This window comes from Pseudophryne corroboree, chromosome 3, assembly GCF_028390025.1.
Source record: "Pseudophryne corroboree isolate aPseCor3 chromosome 3, aPseCor3.hap2, whole genome shotgun sequence".
In the NCBI taxonomy this organism is placed as follows: domain Eukaryota; kingdom Metazoa; phylum Chordata; class Amphibia; order Anura; family Myobatrachidae; genus Pseudophryne; species Pseudophryne corroboree.
The window spans coordinates 740843899-740869985 of record NC_086446.1 but is presented as its reverse complement, the minus strand read 5'-3'; positions in this window follow the sequence as shown (position 1 = coordinate 740869985).

The window sequence follows — 26087 nt, the reverse complement described above, 5'->3', positions numbered from 1 at the left end:
AAGGTCGCTGTGTGACTAAGCTAAGCGACACAAGTGGCCGACACAAACACCTGGCCCATCTAGGAGTGGCACTGCAGTGTCAGACAGGATGGCACTTCAAAAAAATAGTCCCCAAACAGCACATGATGCAAAGAAAAAAAGAGGCGCACCAAGGTCGCTGTGTGACTAAGCTAAGCAATACAAGTGGCCGACACAAACACCTGGCCCATCTAGGAGTGGCACTGCAGTGTCAGACAGGATGGCACTTCAAAAAAATAGTCCCCAAACAGCACATGATGCAAAGAAAAAAAGAGGCGCACCAAGGTCGCTGTGTGACTAAGCTAAGCGATACAAGTGGCCGACACAAACACCTGGCCCATCTAGGAGTGGCACTGCAGTGTCAGACAGGATGGCACTTCAAAAAAATAGTCCCCAAACAGCACATGATGTAAAGAAAAAAAGAGGCGCACCAAGGTCGCTGTGTGACTAAGCTAAGCGACACAAGTGGCCGACACAAACACCTGGCCCATCTAGGAGTGGCACTGCAGTGTCAGGCAGGATGGCACTTCAAAAAAATTGTCCCCAAACAGCACATGATGCAAAGAAAAAAAGAGGCGCACCACAGGTATAGAATGTAGATGGATAGTATACTTAATGACGACACAGAGGTAGGTACAGCAGTGGCCTTCCGTACTGCTATATATAGTATACTGGTGGTCACTGTGTCAGCAAACTGCAAAACTAAAATGCACCACAGGTATAGAATGTAGATGGATAGTATACTTAATGACGACACAGAGGTAGGTACAGCAGTGGCCTTCCGTACTGCTATATATAGTATACTGGTGGTCACTGTGTCAGCAAACTGCAAAACTAAAATGCACCACAGGTATAGAATGTAGATGGATAGTATACTTAATGACGACACAGAGGTAGGTACAGCAGTGGCCTTCTGTACCGTACTGCTATATATAGTATACTGGTGGTCACTGTGTCAGCAAACTGCAAAACTAAAATGCACCACAGGTATAGAATGTAGATGGATAGTATACTTAATGACGACACAGAGGTTGGTACAGCAGTGGCCTTCCGTACTGCTATATATAGTATACTGGTGGTCACTGTGTCAGCAAACTGCAAAACTAAAATGCACCACAGGTATAGAATGTAGATGGATAGTATACTTAATGACGACACAGAGGTAGGTACAGCAGTGGCCTTCCGTACTGCTATATATAGTATACTGGTGGTCACTGTGTCAGCAAACTGCAAAACTAAAATGCACCACAGGTATAGAATGTAGATGGATAGTATACTTAATGACGACACAGAGGTAGGTACAGCAGTGGCCTTCCGTACCGTACTGCTATATATAGTATACTGGTGGTCACTGTGTCAGCAAACTGCAAAACTAAAATGCACCACAGGTATAGAATGTAGATGGATTGTATACTTAATGACGACACAGAGGTAGGTACAGCAGTGGCCTTCCGTACTGCTATATATAGTATAGTGGTGGTCACTGTGTCAGCAAACTGCAAAACTAAAATGCACCACAGGTATAGAATCTAGATGGATAGTATACTTGACGACACAGAGGTAGGTAGAGCAGTGGCCTTCCGTACCGTACTGCTATATATACTGGTGGTCACTGTCAGCAAACTGCAAAACTAAAATGCACCACAGGTATAGAATCTAGATGGATAGTATACTTGACGACACAGAGGTAGGTAGAGCAGTGGCCTTCCGTACCGTACAGCTATATATACTGGTGGTCACTGTCAGCAAAACTCTGCACTGTACTCCTCCTATATAATACTGCTGGTCCCCAGTCCCCACAATAAAGCAGTGTGAGCACAGATATATGCAGCACACTGAGCACAGATATGGAGTGTTTTTCAGGCAGACAACATATACTGGTGGTCACTGTCAGCAAAACTCTGCACTGTACTCCTCCTATATAATACTGCTGGTCCCCAGTCCCCACAATAAAGCAGTGTGAGCACAGATATATGCAGCACACTGAGCACAGATATGGAGTGTTTGTCAGGCAGACAACGTATACTGGTGGTCACTGTCAGCATAACTCTGCACTGTACTCCTCCTATATAATATACTGGTGGTCCTCAGTCCCCACAATAAAGCAGTGTGAGCACAGATATATGCAGCACACTGAGCACAGATATGGAGTGTTTTTCAGGCAGACAACGTATACTGGTGGTCACTGTCAGCAAAACTCTGCACTGTATTCCTCCTATATAATACAGCTGCTCCCCAATCCCCACAATTAAGCAGTGTGAGCACAGATATATGCAGCACACTGAGCACAGATATGGAGTGTTTTTCAGGCAGACAACGTATACTGGGGGTCACTGTCAGCAAAACTCTGCACTGTACTCCTCCTATATAATACAGCTGCTCCCCAGTCCCCACAATTAAGCAGTGTGAGCACAGATATATGCAGCACACTGAGCACAGATATGGAGTGTTTTTCAGGCAGACAACGTATACTGGTGGTCACTGTCAGCAAATCTCTGCACTGTACTCCTCCTATATAATATACTGGTGGTCCTCAGTCCCCACAATAAAGCAGTGTGAGCACAGATATATGCAGCACACTGAGCACAGATATGGAGTGTTTTTCAGGCAGACAACGTATACTGGTGGTCACTGTCAGCAAAACTCTGCACTGTACTCCTCCTATATAATACAGCTGCTCCCCAGTCCCCACAATTAAGCAGTGTGAGCACAGATATATGCAGCACACTGAGCACAGATATGGAGTGTTTTTCAGGCAGACAACGTATACTGGTGGTCACTGTCAGCAAAACTCTGCACTGTACTCCTCCTATATAATACTAGTGATGTGCACCGGACATTTTTCGGGTTTTGTGTTTTGGTTTTGGATTCGGTTCCGCGGCCGTGTTTTGGATTCGGACGCGTTTTGGCAAAACCTCACCGAAATTTTTTTGTCGGATTCGGGTGTGTTTTGGATTCGGGTGTTTTTTACAAAAAAACCTAAAAAACAGCTTAAATCATAGAATTTGGGGGTCATTTTGATCCCATAGTTTTATTAACCTAAATAACCATAATTTCCACTCATTTCCAGTCTATTCTGAACACCTCACACCTCACAATATTATTTTTAGTCCTAAAATTTGCACCGAGGTCGCTGGATGGCTAAGCTAAGCGACACAAGTGGCCGACACAAACACCTGGCCCATCTAGGAGTGGCACTGCAGTGTCAGGCAGGATTACACTTCAAAAAAATAGTCCCCAAACAGCACATGATGCAAAGAAAAAAAAAGGCGCACCAAGGTCGCTGTGTGACTAAGCTAAGCGACACAAGTGGCCGACACAAACACCTGGCCCATCTAGGAGTGGCACTGCAGTGTCAGGCAGGATGGCACGTCAAAAAAATAGTCCCCAAACAGCACATGATGCAAAGAAAAAAAGAGGCGCACCAAGGTCGCTGTGTGACTAAGCTAAGCGACACAAGTGGCCGACACAAACACCTGGCCCATCTAGGAGTGGCACTGCAGTGTCAGACAGGATGGCACTTCAAAAAAATTGTCCCCAAACAGCACATGATGCAAAGAAAAAAAGAGGCGCACCAAGGTCGCTGTGTGACTAAGCTAAGCGACACAAGTGGCCGACACAAATACCTGGCCCATCTAGGAGTGGCACTGCAGTGTCAAGCAGGATGGCACTTCAAAAAAATAGTCCCCAAACAGCACATGATGCAAAGAAAAAAAGAGGCGCACCAAGGTCGCTGTGTGACTAAGCTAAGCGACACAAGTGGCCGACACAAACACCTGGCCCATCTAGGAGTGGCACTGCAGTGTCAGACAGGATGGCACTTCAAAAAAATAGTCCCCAAACAGCACATGATGCAAAGAAAAAAAGAGGCGCACCAAGGTCGCTGTGTGACTAAGCTAAGCAATACAAGTGGCCGACACAAACACCTGGCCCATCTAGGAGTGGCACTGCAGTGTCAGACAGGATGGCACTTCAAAAAAATAGTCCCCAAACAGCACATGATGCAAAGAAAAAAAGAGGCGCACCAAGGTCGCTGTGTGACTAAGCTAAGCGATACAAGTGGCCGACACAAACACCTGGCCCATCTAGGAGTGGCACTGCAGTGTCAGACAGGATGGCACTTCAAAAAAATAGTCCCCAAACAGCACATGATGTAAAGAAAAAAAGAGGCGCACCAAGGTCGCTGTGTGACTAAGCTAAGCGACACAAGTGGCCGACACAAACACCTGGCCCATCTAGGAGTGGCACTGCAGTGTCAGGCAGGATGGCACTTCAAAAAAATTGTCCCCAAACAGCACATGATGCAAAGAAAAAAAGAGGCGCACCACAGGTATAGAATGTAGATGGATAGTATACTTAATGACGACACAGAGGTAGGTACAGCAGTGGCCTTCCGTACTGCTATATATAGTATACTGGTGGTCACTGTGTCAGCAAACTGCAAAACTAAAATGCACCACAGGTATAGAATGTAGATGGATAGTATACTTAATGACGACACAGAGGTAGGTACAGCAGTGGCCTTCCGTACTGCTATATATAGTATACTGGTGGTCACTGTGTCAGCAAACTGCAAAACTAAAATGCACCACAGGTATAGAATGTAGATGGATAGTATACTTAATGACGACACAGAGGTAGGTACAGCAGTGGCCTTCTGTACCGTACTGCTATATATAGTATACTGGTGGTCACTGTGTCAGCAAACTGCAAAACTAAAATGCACCACAGGTATAGAATGTAGATGGATAGTATACTTAATGACGACACAGAGGTTGGTACAGCAGTGGCCTTCCGTACTGCTATATATAGTATACTGGTGGTCACTGTGTCAGCAAACTGCAAAACTAAAATGCACCACAGGTATAGAATGTAGATGGATAGTATACTTAATGACGACACAGAGGTAGGTACAGCAGTGGCCTTCCGTACTGCTATATATAGTATACTGGTGGTCACTGTGTCAGCAAACTGCAAAACTAAAATGCACCACAGGTATAGAATGTAGATGGATAGTATACTTAATGACGACACAGAGGTAGGTACAGCAGTGGCCTTCCGTACCGTACTGCTATATATAGTATACTGGTGGTCACTGTGTCAGCAAACTGCAAAACTAAAATGCACCACAGGTATAGAATGTAGATGGATTGTATACTTAATGACGACACAGAGGTAGGTACAGCAGTGGCCTTCCGTACTGCTATATATAGTATACTGGTGGTCACTGTGTCAGCAAACTGCAAAACTAAAATGCACCACAGGTATAGAATCTAGATGGATAGTATACTTGACGACACAGAGGTAGGTAGAGCAGTGGCCTTCCGTACCGTACTGCTATATATACTGGTGGTCACTGTCAGCAAACTGCAAAACTAAAATGCACCACAGGTATAGAATCTAGATGGATAGTATACTTGACGACACAGAGGTAGGTAGAGCAGTGGCCTTCCGTACCGTACAGCTATATATACTGGTGGTCACTGTCAGCAAAACTCTGCACTGTACTCCTCCTATATAATACTGCTGGTCCCCAGTCCCCACAATAAAGCAGTGTGAGCACAGATATATGCAGCACACTGAGCACAGATATGGAGTGTTTTTCAGGCAGACAACATATACTGGTGGTCACTGTCAGCAAAACTCTGCACTGTACTCCTCCTATATAATACTGCTGGTCCCCAGTCCCCACAATAAAGCAGTGTAAGCACAGATATATGCAGCACACTGAGCACAGATATGGAGTGTTTGTCAGGCAGACAACGTATACTGGTGGTCACTGTCAGCAAAACTCTGCACTGTACTCCTCCTATATAATATACTGGTGGTCCTCAGTCCCCACAATAAAGCAGTGTGAGCACAGATATATGCAGCACACTGAGCACAGATATGGAGTGTTTTTCAGGCAGACAACGTATACTGGTGGTCACTGTCAGCAAAACTCTGCACTGTATTCCTCCTATATAATACTGCTGCTCCCCAATCCCCACAATTAAGCAGTGTGAGCACAGATATATGCAGCACACTGAGCACAGATATGGAGTGTTTTTCAGGCAGACAACGTATACTGGGGGTCACTGTCAGCAAAACTCTGCACTGTACTCCTCCTATATAATACAGCTGCTCCCCAGTCCCCACAATTAAGCAGTGTGAGCACAGATATATGCAGCACACTGAGCACAGATATGGAGTGTTTTTCAGGCAGACAACGTATACTGGTGGTCACTGTCAGCAAATCTCTGCACTGTACTCCTCCTATATAATATACTGGTGGTCCTCAGTCCCCACAATAAAGCAGTGTGAGCACAGATATATGCAGCACACTGAGCACAGATATGGAGTGTTTTTCAGGCAGACAACGTATACTGGTGGTCACTGTCAGCAAAACTCTGCACTGTACTCCTCCTATATAATACAGCTGCTCCCCAGTCCCCACAATTAAGCAGTGTGAGCACAGATATATGCAGCACACTGAGCACAGATATGGAGTGTTTTTCAGGCAGACAACGTATACTGGTGGTCACTGTCAGCAAAACTCTGCACTGTACTCCTCCTATATAATACTAGTGATGTGCACCGGACATTTTTCGGGTTTTGTGTTTTGGTTTTGGATTCGGTTCCGCGGCCGTGTTTTGGATTCGGACGCGTTTTGGCAAAACCTCACCGAAATTTTTTTGTCGGATTCGGGTGTGTTTTGGATTCGGGTGTTTTTTACAAAAAAACCTAAAAAACAGCTTAAATCATAGAATTTGGGGGTCATTTTGATCCCATAGTTTTATTAACCTAAATAACCATAATTTCCACTCATTTCCAGTCTATTCTGAACACCTCACACCTCACAATATTATTTTTAGTCCTAAAATTTGCACCGAGGTCGCTGGATGGCTAAGCTAAGCGACACAAGTGGCCGACACAAACACCTGGCCCATCTAGGAGTGGCACTGCAGTGTCAGGCAGGATTACACTTCAAAAAAATAGTCCCCAAACAGCACATGATGCAAAGAAAAAAAAAGGCGCACCAAGGTCGCTGTGTGACTAAGCTAAGCGACACAAGTGGCCAACACAAACACCTGGCCCATCTAGGAGTGGCACTGCAGTGTCAGGCAGGATGGCACGTCAAAAAAATAGTCCCCAAACAGCACATGATGCAAAGAAAAAAAGAGGCGCACCAAGGTCGCTGTGTGACTAAGCTAAGCGACACAAGTGGCCGACACAAACACCTGGCCCATCTAGGAGTTGCACTGCAGTGTCAGACAGGATGGCACTTCAAAAAAATTGTCCCCAAACAGCACATGATGCAAAGAAAAAAAGAGGCGCACCAAGGTCGCTGTGTGACTAAGCTAAGCGACACAAGTGGCCGACACAAATACCTGGCCCATCTAGGAGTGGCACTGCAGTGTCAAGCAGGATGGCACTTCAAAAAAATAGTCCCCAAACAGCACATGATGCAAAGAAAAAAAGAGGCGCACCAAGGTCGCTGTGTGACTAAGCTAAGCGACACAAGTGGCCGACACAAACACCTGGCCCATCTAGGAGTGGCACTGCAGTGTCAGACAGGATGGCACTTCAAAAAAATAGTCCCCAAACAGCACATGATGCAAAGAAAAAAAGAGGCGCACCAAGGTCGCTGTGTGACTAAGCTAAGCGATACAAGTGGCCGACACAAACACCTGGCCCATCTAGGAGTGGCACTGCAGTGTCAGACAGGATGGCACTTCAAAAAAATAGTCCCCAAACAGCACATGATGCAAAGAAAAAAAGAGGCGCACCAAGGTCGCTGTGTGACTAAGCTAAGCGATACAAGTGGCCGACACAAACACCTGGCCCATCTAGGAGTGGCACTGCAGTGTCAGACAGGATGGCACTTCAAAAAAATAGTCCCCAAACAGCACATGATGTAAAGAAAAAAAGAGGCGCACCAAGGTCGCTGTGTGACTAAGCTAAGCGACACAAGTGGCCGACACAAACACCTGGCCCATCTAGGAGTGGCACTGCAGTGTCAGGCAGGATGGCACTTCAAAAAAATTGTCCCCAAACAGCACATGATGCAAAGAAAAAAAGAGGCGCACCACAGGTATAGAATGTAGATGGATAGTATACTTAATGACGACACAGAGGTAGGTACAGCAGTGGCCTTCCGTACTGCTATATATAGTATACTGGTGGTCACTGTGTCAGCAAACTGCAAAACTATAATGCACCACAGGTATAGAATGTAGATGGATAGTATACTTAATGACGACACAGAGGTAGGTACAGCAGTGGCCTTCCGTACTGCTATATATAGTATACTGGTGGTCACTGTGTCAGCAAACTGCAAAACTAAAATGCACCACAGGTATAGAATGTAGATGGATAGTATACTTAATGACGACACAGAGGTAGGTACAGCAGTGGCCTTCCGTACCGTACTGCTATATATAGTATACTGGTGGTCACTGTGTCAGCAAACTGCAAAACTAAAATGCACCACAGGTATAGAATGTAGATGGATTGTATACTTAATGACGACACAGAGGTAGGTACAGCAGTGGCCTTCCGTACTGCTATATATAGTATACTGGTGGTCACTGTGTCAGCAAACTGCAAAACTAAAATGCACCACAGGTATAGAATGTAGATGGATAGTATACTTAATGACGACACAGAGGTAGGTACAGCAGTGGCCTTCCGTACCGTACTGCTATATATAGTATACTGGTGGTCACTGTGTCAGCAAACTGCAAAACTAAAATGCACCACAGGTATAGAATGTAGATGGATAGTATACTTAATGACGACACAGAGGTAGGTACAGCAGTGGCCTTCCGTACCGTACTGCTATATATAGTATACTGGTGGTCACTGTGTCAGCAAACTGCAAAACTAAAATGCACCACAGGTATAGAATGTAGATGGATAGTATACTTAATGATGACACAGAGGTAGGTACAGCAGTGGCCTTCCGTACCGTACTGCTATATATAGTATACTGGTGGTCACTGTGTCAGCAAACTGCAAAACTAAAATGCACCACAGGTATAGAATGTAGATGGATAGTATACTTAATGACGACACAGACGTAGGTACAGCAGTGGCCTACTGTACCGTAATGCTATATATTATATACTGGTGGTCACTGGTCAGCAAAACTCTGCACTGTACTCCTCCTATATAATATTATACTGGTGGTCCCCAGTCCCCACAATAAAGCAGCACACTGAGCACAGATATGGAGTGTTTTTCAGGCAGACAACGTATACTGGTGGTCACTGTCAGCAAAACTCTGCACTGTACTCCTGCTATATAATACAGCTGCTCCCCAGTCCCCACAGTTAAGCAGTGTGAGCACAGATATATGCAGCACACTGAGCACAGATATGGAGCATTTTTTTCAGGCAGAGAACGGATAACTGGTGGTCACTGATCAGCAAAACTCTGCACTGTACTCCTCCTATATTATACAGCTGCTCCCCAGCCCTCCCCACAATTAAGCAATAGTGCACAATCAAGTTCAACAATAATGGAGAGGACGCCAGCCACGTCCTCTCCCTAACATTTCCAATGCACGAGTGAAAATGGCGGCGACGCGCGGCTGCTTATATAGAATTCGAATCTCGCGAGAATCCGACAGCGGGATGATGACGTTCGGACGGGTTAACCGAGCCATACGGGAGAAATCGAGTATGCCTCGGACCCGTGTAAAATGGGTGAAGTTCGTGGGGGTTCGGTTTCCGAGGAACCGAACCCGCTAATCACTATAAATAACATTATAGATAGCTGAGTACCCGTGCGTCGCTACGGGATGAGGATGGTCGTAGAATGTAGAATGATTTTTGTTCGTTAATTTACGTTGGTTGGAGATCTAGTATATAGGCATATCTTGCTTCCCTGACGCACTTTGTGTAGTGGCCGGACCCCTTTTTGGTCACCCAATGGACCCTGCTCTTCCCACTATACAACTCTCAGTCTGTGGTTTCCTGCTGCCTCCATTCCCCTCCTCACATCATGTCACTGCCCCTGTGAAATTATCGATTTTTTTACAGTTTCTTATATATCGCAGCACATTATGTATCTCCTGATATACTCTGTGCTGCTGGGGGACCGTGCTACTTCCACTATATAACTCTCAGTGTGTGGGTTTGTGGTACCTCCATTCCCCTCCTCACATCATGTCACTGGCCCTGTCACATGCAGCCCTGTCATCACTGACATATCATGCATGTCCTGATATAGTCTGTGCTGCTGGCCACCCCTAGGGGTGCTAGTGGTGTGTTACCCCCACAGTGTTTGTTCCCAGAGTGTAAGTCATATGTGTACCAAGTTTGGTGTAAATTGCTCCAGGCATTCCAGAGTTATGGTGTCTGCTGAAATACTCAGTGCTGCTGTCCCATCCCTAGGGGTGCTAGTGGTGTGTTACCTCCACAGTGTTTGTTCCCAGAGTGTAAGTCATGTGTACCAAGTTTGGTGTAAATTGCTCCAAGCATTCCAGAGTTATGGTGTCTGCTGAAATACTCTGTGCTGCTGTCCATCCCTAGGGGTGCTAGGGGTGTCTAACCTCCACAGTGTTTGTTCCCAGAGTGTAAGTCATATGTGTACCAAGTTTGGTGTAAATTGCTCCAGGCAGGGCCGGCTCTAGGCACGTTCGACTAGAGCGGACGCGCGGGGCGCCACCCTTAATGGGCGCCGCGCGCTGGCGCCGCCATAGTCTTACCTGGAGCCGGCCCTGTACACTGCAGGCAGCTCTCCCCGCCGTCCCCGGCCTTTCAAAACTGTGCGCTGCGCTGCGCTGCGCGGCGCCGGCGTCTGACGTCAGACGCCGCGCAGCGCGCACCAAGCGGCCGGGAACAGTCGGTGGCCCTCAGGCTCAACAGCAGCACGTCCCCTCCCAGCGTCGCCGCAGGTATGTTGGGATCGTCGGGGCCGGGCACTGGCACTGTGTGTGGGGGCACTGGCACTGTGTGGGGGCACTGGCACTGTGGGGGCACTGGCACTATGTGGGGGCATTGGCACTGTGTGGGGGCATATCTGCACTGTGGGGGCACTGGCACTGTGTGGGGGCATATCTGCACTGTGGGGGCACTGGCACAGTGTGGGGGCATATCTGTCGCTGTGGGGTCATATCTGCACTGTGGGGGCATTTATGAATCTTGCACTGTGGGGGCATTGGCACTATGTGGGGGCATTGGCACTGTGTGGGGGCATATCTGCACTGTGGGGGCACTGGCACTGTGTGGGGGCATATCTGCACTGTGGGGGCACTGGCACAGTGTGGGGGCATATCTGTCGCTGTGGGGTCATATCTGCACTGTGGGGGCATTTATGAATCTTGCACTGTGGGGGCATTTATGTATCTGGTACTGTGGGGGCATTTATCTGACACTGTGGGGGGCATTCATTTATCTGGCACTGCGGGGGGGGGGCATTTATCTGTGCACTGTGAGGGGGAATTAATGTATCTGGCACTGTGGGGGCATTTCTGGCACTGTGGGGGCATATCTGCACTGTGGGGGCATTTATGTATCTGCACTGTGGGGGCATGTATGTATCTGCACTGTGGGGGCATGTATGTATCTGGCACTGTGGGGGCATGTATGTATCTGGCACTGTGGGGGCATGTATGTATCTGGCACTGTGGGGGTATTTATGTATCTGGCACTGTGGGGGTATATCTGCACTGTGGGGGCACTTATTTATCTGGCACTGTGGGGGGCATTTATTTATCTGGCACTGTGGGGGCATATCTGGCACTGGGGCATATCTGGCACTGGGGCATATCTGGCACTGTGGGGGCATATCTGGCACTGTGGGGGCATATCTGGCACTGTGGGGGCATATCTGGCACTGGGGGCATTAATGTATCTGACACTGGGGGGCAATAATGCATCTGGCACTGGGGGCATTTATGCATCTGGCAATGTGTGGGCATTTATGTATCTGGCACTGGGGGCATTTATGTATCTGGCCCTGTGGGGGCATATCTGGCACTGTGGGGGCAATTTTATATATGGCACTGTGGGGACATATCTGGCACTGTGTGGGCATTTTTATATCTGGCACTGTGTGGGCACTTATGTATCTGGCACTCTGTGGCCATTTATGTAGCTGGCACTGCTGGGGGGGGCATGTCGCGTGTAGCTGGCACTGCTGGGGAGCATGTCGCGTGTAGCTGGCACTGCTGGGGGGCATGTCGCGTGTAGCTGGCACTGCTGGGGGGCATGTCGCGTGTAGCTGGCACTGCTGGGGGGCATGTCGCGTGTAGCTGGCACTGCTGGGGGGCATGTCGCGTGTAGCTGGCACTGCTGGGGGGCATGTCGCGTGTAGCTGGCACTGCTGGGGGGCTTGTCGCGTGTAGCTGGCACTGCTGGGGGGCTTGTCGCGTGTAGCTGGCACTGCTGGGGGGCTTGTCGCGTGTAGCTGGCACTGCTGGGGGGCATGTCGCGTGTAGCTGGCACTGCTGGGGGGCTTGTCGCGTGTAGCTGGCACTGCTGGGGGGCTTGTCGCGTGTAGCTGGCACTGCTGGAGGGCGTGTCATGTAGTGTTCCCGCGAGGCGTCTGTGGCTAGGCAATGTGTCTCAGTGCTGTGCCTGGCGCAAAGTGTATAGGAGGTTCTACCTGGTGCAGTGTGTATTAGCTGCACTACTGTGTGGTGTAATGCAAATTGCCACTATTATGTGGCCACGTACCTTCCCCACGAAGTAACTCCCCTTAATTTTTGCTGCGCGCCTTCGGCGCGCACTGTCCATTCTTTGACATATAGGTATGGGAACAACAAGCAGTATGTACATCATTTTGCCCTCCTAACTTAAAAATGTGCCCTCCCTGTGATCAGCACCATGCCCTAAAAAGTGAACACTATCATGTGTAGCTGGCACTGCTGCGGGGCATGTCATGTGTAGCTGGCACTGCTGCGGGGCATGTCATGTGTAGCTGGCACTGCTGCGGGGCATGTCGTGTATCTGGCACTATACTGGAGACATTGTGTGTAAGGAACACTACTGTGGCTATGTGTAAGGCTGCTAATTGTGTGAAAATATGTTTATAGTTTGATGATATGAAGTTATGAGGCCACGCCCACTTTTCCAGAGGCCACACCCACTTTTCCGGGAGCGCGCGCCTTCGGCGCGCGCATGGGGGGGGGGGCGCTTTTACATTTTCTCGCTCAGGGTGCTAGTAGGCCTGGAGCCGGCCCTGGCTCCAGGCCTTCCACAGTGTTTCACGATCTTCGCTTGTAAACTGTGGATTTGTATGGAAAGACAGAAGAACAGAAGGACATATTTTCATTTTTATATATTAGATTTCATATCATACATAGTGAATATTATTTGGGCTTGTTTTGTTTTTTATTTTCATATAGTGCCTGCTCAGGTTGCTCATATAATGAGAGATATTGCGCTTGTACTCAGTCAGTGCCACTGCCGCTATCCAGGCTCCAAGTTCCCCACGCTGCCTGTTTCACTTTCTCCTGCAGTCAGCCAGTCACAGTTCCGCTCCTCTTAGGTGGAAACCCGGCCCGTCGCCACTTCAAATATAGAGTAGGGAATGGCGCGTAAGAGGGCTAAGCGTTGTGAGGTGTGTTGCGTGATGTCGTTCGATGGGCATCCGGACAGGTGACCTGGGGGCAGTGGGGGGTTACTGGAGAGGGACCGGCTTGGTTCCAAGAACTACAGTGGCTGGCTCGATCCATGTAAATGGTAATCCATGCTAGCTACATCAGCCGCCACACTGCCGCAGGCCGCAGAAGCCATGCTTACTGCCGAGAACCTTGGGTCCCCCCACAACGTAGCCTTTGTACCTGCGGGTGCTCATTGATACATAGGCCCAGTACAATCGCATATTGCAATGCGATCCTGGGCACTAATATCACACCCAGATCACACTGACTATGCAATTAATGATAAAGGAGCCCCATAATCTGAGATTATGGGGGACATGTACTAAAAGTGGAGAAGTGAGCCAGTGGAGAAATTTCCCATGGCAACCAATCAGTTGCTCCGTACAATTGTAATTTAGAAATGTTACGTCAATGCTGATTGGTTGCCATGGGCAACTTCTCCACTGGCTCACTTCTCCACTTTTATCACTGCTTAGTACATGTCCCCCTGTATTCCATCTCTCAGCGTTGTAAGTGCTGGGGGTGCAAGTTACATATCACATTGTGTTTGAATAGGACCATAAACCAAGCTAAACGTTCTAAGTTCCAAATGATGAGGTATATTTAAATTGTGGTAGCTTAATGCTTCTGTGTGTTTAGCTTTGTATTTACTATAATACACCCAAGAACAGAAGATCTCACAACCTAACGGCTTTGTGTCACTATTACAAATAAGATAACTTGTTCCAATATGTGCCTCCGAGCCCCGGAGCTTTGTACCGGCTAAGTGGAGTTGATAGATTGCTATAATAGTTTGTTAGGTTGGGCTGTACCAACCTGTATACATTTGATCAATATGGTGAGCAATCTGTCAGGTTTCAGGGCTGGCATTAAGTCATGGGTAAGGAATGAAGGATTAACAGATCTATTCATGGGCTCTTAAAACCCGGTGGTATAAGGAAGCATATTATCTCTCTATACGCATCGGTAATAATTATAAATATCAATATAGTGGAGCCCCAACCCTTTGGCTGTATGACTGTGCTCTGCACTATGCTTCGCTTGACAACAAAACCCATCGCTTAAGAATAAGGGAGATATTCTAAGAGTATTACAAAGAAATATGGAAAAAGTTTCTGAATGTATCAATGCAAAAACAAAACAACTGCTACGCAATAAGGGTATTTGCTAGGCAAACTTGCTATTGTACCAGGCCAGCGTCTCTATGGAGTATAGAAGTGTGTTCAAGGCATGCCCACGTAAATCGTTTTTGTCTTTGTGTCAGTTAAACTGTAATTATGTCTTACTGTGTTTATTGGATCATATAACTTTTGTATCATTTTCTGTCTTTTCAAAGTATTTCTGCAAAAAACTGATGTATTAAATATTGAAAAAAATTGTGGTTATTATGATTGAATTATGATTACAGCACATGGAACCACCAATGTGATATCCTGAATATGAGGGGGTCTTGCTTCTTATGAGGATCTTGCCTCAGGGGGCATTGTGGCAATCATTTGCAGTAGGAGCAGATTCTCTAAACCGGGGGTTCCTAAACTGGGAGCCATGGTACCCAGCAGTGCCTCAGGGTTGGTGCACTTGCAGGGGTGCCTTTAGTTGGTGCACTTGTAGGGGTGCCCTGGGTTGGTGCACTTGCACGGGTGCCTTGGGTTGATGGTCCAGGACCAATTAATATGATTTATGGTCAGTGTAATAGCAAAGCCAGTGCTTGTGGCTTCCCTTCGTAAAATATGTGGACAAACAAAAGTAAATCCTGTCCTTCACCGCATAACTGACCCAAAGGATGATATATAAACACAATTGACTTCTTCTCAGTGTTTTTCTGAATTTCATAATAAGAAACGTTTGGCCAAAGGGTGCCGTACTCTAGGGTATCGTCATTCAAAAAGTTTGGAAATCAGTGCTCTAAATTGTTGGTAGTCAGCATTGACGGGAGAGATGTCTGGGGATATATAAAGGTATAAACAGAGGTTGCCATATTATATGGTACAAGCCCCCAATATCTTTACTTCTCAAACTTTCTTTTTTTTATGTATTTTTTTTTAAATGTTATATTGCTCAGTGAAATATGTATAGCTCTATTTACAAAATAGCAGCGACTGAATACCTCTTCTGTAGTCACTATTTTAGAAATAGAACAATAAATATTTCACGGAGCAATATAAAAAAGCGGTATAAAATCCCCTGTTATGGTAATTTACCAATTCCCCTGGCAAATGATCAGTGCTCAACTCCCTAACAATTCTGGCTGTCAGCGGTAAGAAGACTTGGGGCTTTCTGCACAAGCGCAGCGGAACTGAAAGCACGGTCTTTTGTTCTAGAAATTTAATTCCTTTTAAAAAAAAGGTTAAAATATTGGGAAAAAATATATTTTTACTTCTGAAAAATAAGCTTTATTTTTATCATTAAGCATTTTTTTTCTTTACTCACTCCTGGCTATCACCATCATTACTTTTTACATTGATCTTAATTTTACTCATTTATTTTTTTTATGTATCTATTTATTTATTTTTACTATAATATATTGCTTAGGGAAATATTTATGGGAATATTTATGAAATAGCAGCAATGGAAAAGGTTTTTTTTTTTTTCTCTGCGCAATGCGCATTGGAACAGGAAGCGTAATTTGCTCTTCTAGTTTTACTTTTAATATATAGTAAAAAAAAAAATAGAAAAATGTAAAAATATGTTTTTTAAAATGTTTTTACTTTTGGAAGAGAAGTGTAATTTCTTTTTCTTTTTTAAATAAAACATTTTTTTTTTACTACCTTCAGGTGCACAATTTTTTTTGCATACAATTTTAATATTAAAATATTTATGTATTTATTTGTTTATTAAATCACACTGCACTTTTTTGCCTCATAGAATGCAAGCTGCTTTTACAGGTTAAACATGGTAGAACAGATATATATATGTATGTGTGTGTGTGTGTGTACTTCCTGCGCCAAGGTGCAGTATTTCAGTTATCACAGACAGTCAGAAACTGAAAAAAATTGCATTTCAAGTGACCCACCCCAAATAATGTATATGGGGTGTCTTCTAAAGCCTAAACATATGAAGCAAGGGTAAGATGCTTTTTCAAAAATACATCCAAGCAGAACCCCTCAATATCTCCCTTGTCTACCTGCCATTGCCTCAATACAATTTTTAATGTCCCTGGTACACATGGTTTACAAAAAGGAAGTGATGTGACTAATCACTTCCCAATTAATTCAGGTATAAGTAATGGGATCCGGTCTCTAGGTCAACAGTAACTAGGTCGACACTGTCTAAGTCGACCACTATTGGTCGACAGTAACTAGGTCGACAGGCTCTCTACGTCGACATGTTCTAGGTCAACAGGTCAAAAGGTCGACATGAGTTTTTCACTTTATTTAATTTCATTTTTTGAACTTTTCCATACTTAATGATCCACGCGGATTACGATTGGGAATAACAACCTGTGCCAAGCGCAACGGTAGCGGAGCGAGGCACCTTGCCCGAAGCATGGTGAGTGAAGCGAGCCATGCGAGGGGACACGGTGCACTAATTGGGGTTCCTGGTCACTGTACGGAGAAAACAACACCCCAAAAAAACTATAAAAAAAAAAACCTCATGTCGACTTTTTGAACTGTCGACCAAGAACATGTCGACATAGAGACCCTGTCGACTTAGCATCCCTGTCGACATTGTTACTGTCGACCAATAGTGGTCGACTTAGACACTGTCGACCAAGTTACCGTCGACCTTCAATACCACACCCATAAGTAATAGCACTGTCCCACTCCTGCAGTACCCCTTGATGAAGTCCACAGGATGAAACATGTAGGGAACTCTCTGGTTTTACCTCTCTCTGATAAGATAAGCATATATTTGATCTTTTAAATCACATGTTTTTATGTGTCATTTTTTAATATGTCAGTCTTTTAATACTTTTTACATAAAGACTTTTGTACTTTTACTCTGTGTAAACATTGTTTTAATGCACATATGGTGGCAAGCTGCTCAATTAGATTGTGATGTCACTCAGGTGCTAAAAGGGAGGGGTAATTCTGTGTATTATCTGATTATTATGTAGTATTATTTTTCACTCAGTGTGCATTAGGGAACACAAATTGTTTTTTCTTACAAAACATTGTTTTAGTAAGCTGTTTTTATAAATAAACTATCACTAGGTGCTTCATCGCGCCCTACGGGCGCTCTTCACACCGTCGAAAGGGGCTACGCCCCCTTAACTCCTGCACGCCTTGCTGCGGTTCAATATTTGTTTGAGTGGATAGAGGGGATAGAGAGACGCGGGCCGGTAGGGAGGGGATAGATAGAAGGGGGGCGGTAGGGAGGGGATAGAGAGACGCAGGGCGGCAGGGAGGGGATAGAGACACGCAGGGCCGTAGGGAGGGGATAGAGAGACGCAGGGCGGTAGGGAGGGGATATATAGAGACGCGGGGCGGTAGGGAGGGGATAGAAAGACGCGGGGCGGTAGGGAGGGGATAGAGAGACGCGGGTCGGCAGGGAGGGGATAGAGAGGCACGGGGCGGCAGGGAGGGGATAGAGAGACCCGGGGCGATAGGGAGGGGATACAGAGAGGCAGGGCGGCTGGGAGGGGATAGAGAGACGCGGGGCGGTAGGGAGGTGATATAGAGACGCGGGGCGGTATGGAGGGGATAGAGAGACGCGGGGCGGTATGGAGGGGATAGAGAGACGCGGGGCGGTAGGGAGGGGATATAGAGACGCGGGTCGGCAGGGAGGGTCCCCAGTGAGGAAGCTGATGAAGAGAGGGGGGAAAGTAGTGGAGGGGGAGGGCACCAGAAGAGGAGACTTGTGTAAAGTGGCGAGCAGACATAGAAACAGTGGGTAGGATGGCCGGAGGGACTCACCGTTGGGGCTGTGGGCGGCTGCTGCAGGCTGGTAAACATAAACAGTACAGTGTCCAGAGGCGTCACTGGGTCAGCATTTCAGCATTACTGTTGCATACATCTCTCCCCCCCCCCCCACGGCCGAAAAGGGGGCGTGACCTGCTGTGAAAGGGGCGTGGCCTCACGGGTCTGTTCTCTCTCGCTCCGGGGGTGTTTCCAGCTTGCCTGTAGATGCTGGCAGCCCCCGGAGACTGGAGAGTGTGTGCCGGCTGTGTGACAGGAGGAGAGTGCTGCAGGAGATGACGTCACTGCAGCACTCGCCTCCTGTCACAGCAGGAGAGCTGACAGCGGGATTTGTGCGGAGGAGGCGGCGGGTCTGTGTACACGGCGCAGGGAAGGCTATGAGAGCCTTCTCCTGCGCCACCCGTCCCTCCTAATGTGTATGCCGGGGGCGGCATCAGCCGTTGTTGTTGGGCCGGCGCCGCGGCCGGGGAATCAGAGCTGCTGATGGGTGGGGGGAGGGGAGAGAGAGAGATGGACAGGCAGCAGGAGCAGAGACTTGCTGACTCCGCCCACCGCTGTGACTCCACCCAGCGTTACGGGCACAGAGTCACAGATTTAGACAAATATATAGGAGATATTTATAAGTTTTTGAAACCTAGTCAGTCTCTTTATATACTACTAGCTGGAGTAACCGGCGTTGCCCGGGATTTTAAGAATGTCTGTTTACAAAAATAAATATTAAATATTGAAGTAAATAGTAAATATTAAACACACAGTATAAATAACATTGTAGATAGCTGAATACCCATGCTTCGCTACGGGATGAGGATGGTAAATTAGAATGATAGTTGTTCGTTAATTACGTTGGTTGGAGATCTAGTATATAGGCATATCTTGCTTCCCTGATGCACTTTGTGTAGTGGCCGGACCCCTTTTTGGTCCCCCAAGGGACCCTGCTCTTCCCACTATACAACTCTCAGTCTGTAGCTTCCTGCTGCCTCCATTCCCCTCCTCACATGTCAGTGCCCCTGTGAAATTATCGATTTATTTACAGTTTCTTATATATCGCAGCACATTATGTATCTCCTGATATACTCTGTGCTGCTGGGGGACCGTGCTACTTCCACTATATAACTCTCAGTGTGTGGATTTGTGCTACTTGCATTCCCCTCCTCACATCATGTCACTGGCCCTGTCACATGCAGCCCTGTCATCAATGACATATCATGCATGTCCTGATATAGTCTGTGCTGCTGGCCACCCCTAGGGGTGCTAGTGGTGTGTTACCTCCACAGTGTTTGTTCCCAGAGTGTAAGTCAGATGTGTACCAAGTTTGGTGTAAATTGCCCCAGGCATTCCAGAGTTATGCTGTCTGCTGAAATACTCAGTGCTGCTGCCTCACCCCTAGGGGTGCTAGGGGTGTCTGACCCCCACAGTGTTTGTTCCCAGATTGTAAGGCATATGTGTACCAATATTTGAGTACATTGCTCCAGCAATCCCAGAGTTATGCTGTCTCCTGATATACTCTGTGCTGCTGTCTCCCCCCTAGGGGTGCTAGGGATTTCTTATTGTTTTAGTTGCCTCTGCCATGTTTTAATACGCTCGTTTGTAAAATATCACGATCTTCGCTTGTAAACTGTGGATTTGTATAGAAAGACAGAAGAACACATTTTCGCTTTTATACAGTAGATTGACACCATTGGTCGCTTAGACGATCATATCCTGGTTACTATAGATAGATATATTTTAACGACTGTTCAAAACATTCTAACATTGTTTCAACATTCCATATCCTAAAATCCCCATAACAAAGTCTCCTGTAGCTGCTGCTGGCTGCACAGTTCTCCTTTCGTCTGTCTGTCATACGTTTTGCAGGGATCAGTATGAGATCCCGGCATATGGTATCCTGGCGTCCGAAATACCGACGCTGAGATACCGAAGTTGAAAATACCGTCGGGGCAAGAAAACCGCCCCACCTCCCTAACCTCCCTAACGCTCGCTACCTGCAGCCTAACCCTTACCTCCCCCCTTTGTGCCTAACCTTAACTACCCTCAGGAGGTGCCTAAACCTAACCCCACCCCATCCCTGCTGCTTAAATCTAACCCTTCCACCCCATAGCCTAACCCTAAACCCCCCTCCCCGCAGTCTAACCTTAACCTCCCCTCCCCGCAGCCTAACCCTAACCTCCCGGGATGCAGACTGACCCTAACCCACGAGGACGCAGCCTAAACCTAACCCACCGGGACGCAGCCTAAACCTAACCTCCCGCCAGGGCAGTTTCTATCCAGTTTGGCTCCCAGTGCAAGAATTAAAAATACGGCCTCCCCTATTGACATAAAAAAATTGGTTCCACCCCATAGATATAAAAAATACAAATTTGCGTGATGGGGGCGTAACCTCACTAAAATGGGCGTGGTATCGCTACAAAAGGGCGTGGTCTCGCCTGAAAAGACTACCTTACACCCCAGTTTTTGACCCTGCACCAACAGATCACGGCCACCACAGGGGGGAAAAAATAAGAATTTACTCACCTGTAATTCTATTTCTCGTAGTCCGTAGTGGATGCTGGGTACTCCGTAAGGACCATGGGGTATAGACGGGCTCCGCAGGAGACTGGGCACTCTTAAAAGAAAGATTAGGTACTATATCTGGTGTGCACTGGCTCCTCCCTCTATGCCCCTCCTCCAGACCTCAGTTAGGGAAACTGTGCCCGGAAGAGCTGACATTACTAGAAAAGGATTTGGAATCCAGGGTAAGACTCATACCAGCCACACCAATCACACCGTACAACTCGTGATAACTATACCCAGTTAACAGTATGAACAATAACTGAGCCTCTCTCAACAGATGGCTCATACAATAACCCTTTAGTTAAGCAATAACTATATACATGCATTGCAGAGAGTCCGCACTTGGGACGGGCTCCCAGCATCCACTACGGACTACGAGAAATAGAATTACCGGTGAGTAAATTCTTATTTTCTCTGACGTCCTAGTGGATGCTGGGTACTTCGTAAGGACCATGGGGATTATACCAAAGCTCCCAAACGGGCGGGAGAGTGCGGATGACTCTGCAGCACCGAATGAGCAAACTCAAGGTCCTCCTCAGCCAGGGTATCAAACTTGTAGAATTTTTGCAAAAGTGTTTGAACCCGACCAAGTAGCAGCTCGGCAAAGTTGTAAAGCCGAGACCCCTCGGGCAGCCGCCCAAGAAGAGCCGACCTTCCTCGTGGAATGGGCTTTTACTAATTTAGGATGCGGCAGTCCAGCCGCAGAATGTGCAAGCTGAATCGTGCTACAGATCCAGCGAGCAATAGTCTGCTTTGAAGCAGGAGCACCCAGCTTGTTGGGTGCATGCAGGATAAATAGCGAGTCAGTTTTTCTGACTCTAGCCGACCTGGAAACATAAAGTTTCAGGGCCCGGACTACGTCCAGCAACTTGGAATCCTCCAAGTCCCTAGTAGCCGCAGGCACCACAATAGGTTGGTTCAAATGAAACGATGATACCACCTTAGGGAGAAATTGGGGACGAGTCCTCCATTCTGCCCTTTCCATATGGAAGATCAGATATGGGCTTTAACATGACAAAGCCGCCAATTCTGACACACGCCTAGTCCAAGCTAAGGCCAAAAGCATGACCACTTTCCACGTGAGATATTTTAGCTCCACGGTCTTAAGTGGCTCAAACCAGTGGGATTTTAGGAATCCAACACACGTTTAGATCCCAAGGTGCCACTGGAGGCACAAAAGGGGCTGAATATGCAGCACCCCTGTAACAACGTCCGAACTTCAGGCAGTGAAGCCAGTTCTTTTGAGAGAAAAAGGGATAGGGCCGAAATCTTGGCCTTTATGGATCCTAATTTTAGGCCCATAGGCCCTGACTGTAGGAAGTGCAGGAATCGACCCCCCTGGAATTCCTCTGTAGGGCCTTCCCGGCCACACACCAAGCAACCTATTTTCGCCATATACAGTGAAAAAGTCTTGCTGTCACGTCTTTCCTAGCCTTTATCAGCGTAGGAATAACTGCATCCGGAATGCCCTTTTCCGCTAGGATCCGGCGTTCAACCGCCATGCCGTCCAACGCAGCCGCGGTAAGTCTTGGATCAGACAGGGTCCCTGTTGCAACATGTCCTGACTGAGAGGCAGAGGCCATGGGTCCTCTGAGAGCATTTCTTGCAGTTCCGGGTACCGAGTCCTTCTTGGCCAATCCGGAGCAAAGAATATTGTTCACACTCCTCCGTTTATTACAATTCTCAGCCCTTGGGTCTGAGAGGAAGAGGAGGGAATATATAGACCGACTGGAACACCCACGGTGTTACTAGTGCGACCACAGCTATCGCCTGAGAGTCCCTTGACCCAGCGTAAAACCTTTTTTATCTTTTTATTGAGGTGGGACGTCATGTAGTCCACCTGAGGCAGTTTCCATCAATTTGCAAAACTGCGTGAAGACTTCCTGATGAAGTCACCACTTTCCCGGGTGGAGGTCGTGTCCACTCCTGGAATGAACACTGCTGACAGTGCGCTTACTTGATTCTCCGCCCAGCGAAGAATTCTGGTGGCTTCTACCCTCGCCACCCTGCTCCTTGTGCCGCCCTGGCGGTTTACATGAGCCCCTGCGGTCTGACTGGATCAGAACCGGTTGGTCGCGAAGCAGGAACTCCGCTTGACTTAGGGCGTTGTATATGGCCCTTAGTTCCAGGATATTGATGTGAAGGCAAGTCTGTTGGCTTGACCACAAACCTTGGAATTTTCTTCCCTGTGTAACTGCCCTCCACCCTCGGAGGCTTGCATCCGTGGTCACCAGGACCCAGTCCTGAATGCCGAATCTGCGGCCCTCGAGAAGGTGAGCACTCCGCAGCCACCACAGGAGAAACACCCTGGCCCTGGGGGATAGGGTGATTAACCGATGCATCTGAAGATGTGATCCGGACCACTTGTCCAGTAAGTTCCATTGTCCTTGCATGGAACCAGCCGAAGGGGATGGCCTCGTATGATGCCATCATCCTTCCCAGGACTCGAGTGCAGTGATGCACTGACACCTGTTTTGGTTTTCAATGGATTCCTGACCAGTGTCATGAGCTCCTGAGCTCTCTCTATCGGGAGATAAACCCTCTTCTGGTCTGTGTCTAGGATCATGCCTAGGCGAGGCAGATGAGCTGTAGGAACCAACTGCGACTTCGGAATATATAGAATCCAGTCGTGTTGCCGTTTCACTTCCAGAGAAGGTGATACGCTGTCCAGCAACTGCTCTCTTGATCTCGCTTTTATGAGGAGATCATCCTAGTATAGTGACACCTTGCTTCCGCAGGAGCACCATCATATCCGCCATTACCTTGGTGAAATTGGTAATGACAATCCCGTACCGCAATTCTGAGGTACGCCTGATGAGGTGGATAAATGGGGACACGAAGGTATGCATCCCTTATGTCCCGATTCATTTCAGGCTTGCAATGACCGCTTTTAGCGATTCCATCTTGAACCTGAACCTTTTCAGGTATATGTTCAGGGATTTATACAATATGGGTCTAACCGAACCGTCTGGTTTCGGGATTATTTATAACATGGTCGAATAATAACACCCTCTTGTTGAAGGAGGGGACCCTTGACCACCACCTGTTGAAGATACAATTTACGAATTGCAGTTAACACTGGCTCCCTCTCTTGGGGGGAAGCCCGCCGGGTCCTCGGTGAGGGGGCATCTTCTCACAGTCCAGCCTGTATCCCTGCGACACAATTTCTATTGCCCAGGGATCTAACAGGGAGTGAACCCACTTGTGGCTGAACTTACGAAGGCGTGTCCCCACCGGGCCTAGCTCCGCCTGTGGAGCCCCAGCGACATGCAGTGGATTTTTGTAGAGGCCGGGGAGGACTTCTGTTCCTGGGGACTAGCTGTGTTGTACAGCTTCTTTCCTCTGCCCCCGGCTCTGACAAGAAAGGACGCACCTCAGACTTTCTTGTTTCTTTATTCGAAAAGCTGCATTTAATAATGTCGTGCTTTCCTAGGCTGTGCAGGAATATAAGGCAAAATATCAGAATTACCAGCTATAGCTGTGGAGACCAGGCCCGAGAACCTTTCTCCACACAATCCTCAGCCTTCCATATGCCTCTTAAGTCGGTATCATCTGTCCAATGTATATTCTACAGGACACGTCAAGCAGAAATCGACATAGCTTTTGTCTCTAGGACCCAGTATACTCATGTCCCTTTGGGCATGCTTTATAATTATATATCTATCACTTAAGACAGCATCTTAAAATATTTATATGCATACTAGGGTCTCAATCTCTGCTGATAAGGTACCTGTCCACGCTGCCACAGCGCTATAAACCCATGCCGACACAATCGCCGGTCTGGGTAGTATACTAGAATGTGCACACTATCTGCAGGATCCCTGAGAATAGCTAGTGCAAACAGGACACCCAAGGGGAAGATTCTCAACACATCCTGGCCCTAGTGGGGGAAGGATACAGCCTGAGAATTCTCTTGTGGGAAGCTGCCGTCTCTTGTCTGGAGATTCCCGCTCTTTTTCCTCATGAGAGGAGGGAAATTTACCTCAGCATTCTTCCCCTAAACATGTGTACTCTCGTGTCAGGGACAGATGAGTCATCAGTGATATGCAAATCATCTTTTATTCCAATAATCATATATTGAATATCTTTTAGCCCTCTTGGCTGTAACTTTGCATTATCGTAGTCGACAGTGGAGTTAAACTCCGTGTCGATACTTTGTTATTTTGGATAGTGAACATAGAGAGACTCTGAAGGACTCTGTGACATAGGGACAGACCAGTGTAGATTTCCTTTCTGTTCCCTAACCTTTTGTGCAATAATTTTACCTCAGCACTTACACATATCCAAACAGGTGTCGGCGTTGTCGACGGAGACACCCTCCCACACACATATCCGCTCTATCACCTCCTTAGAGGAGCCTTTTACCTCAGACATGTCGACACACGCGTACCGACACACCACACACACAGGGGATGCTCTATTTGAAAACAGTTCCCCCACCAGGCCCTTTGAAGAGACAGAGAGAGAGTATGCCAGCACACACCACAGTGCTATATAATACAGGGATGTACACTATACTGAGTGATTTTTCCCCATAGCAGCTTATATACACAGTTTTGCGCCTAAATTTATGTCCCCCCCCCCTCTTTTTTACCCTTTGTGTACCAAGATACTGCAGGGGAGAGCCTGGGAAGTTTCCTTCCAGCTGAGCTGTGAAGAGAAAATGGCGCCGGTGTGCTGAGGAAGAAGGCCCGGCCCCCTCAGCGTCGGGCTTCTGTCCTTTTATGTACTTTAATGGCGGGGGTTAATGCACATATACAGTTTATCAGACTGTATTATGTGCTTTTCGCCAAGTAAGGTAATCTAATTGCTGCCCAGGGCGCCCCCCCCCCCCCCCAGTGCCCTGCACCCATCAGTGACCGGAGTGTGTGGTGTGCTAAGGGAGCAATGGCTACCTTAATGAAGACCGGAGTCTTCAGCCGCCGATTTTCAACTTCTCTTCATTCTTCTGGCTCTGCAAGGGGGGGGGCGGCGGCGCTGCTCCGGGACCGGACGACCGAGGACTGGGCCTGTGTTCGATCCCTCTGGAGCTAATGGTGTCCAGTAGCCTTAGAAGCCCAAGCTAG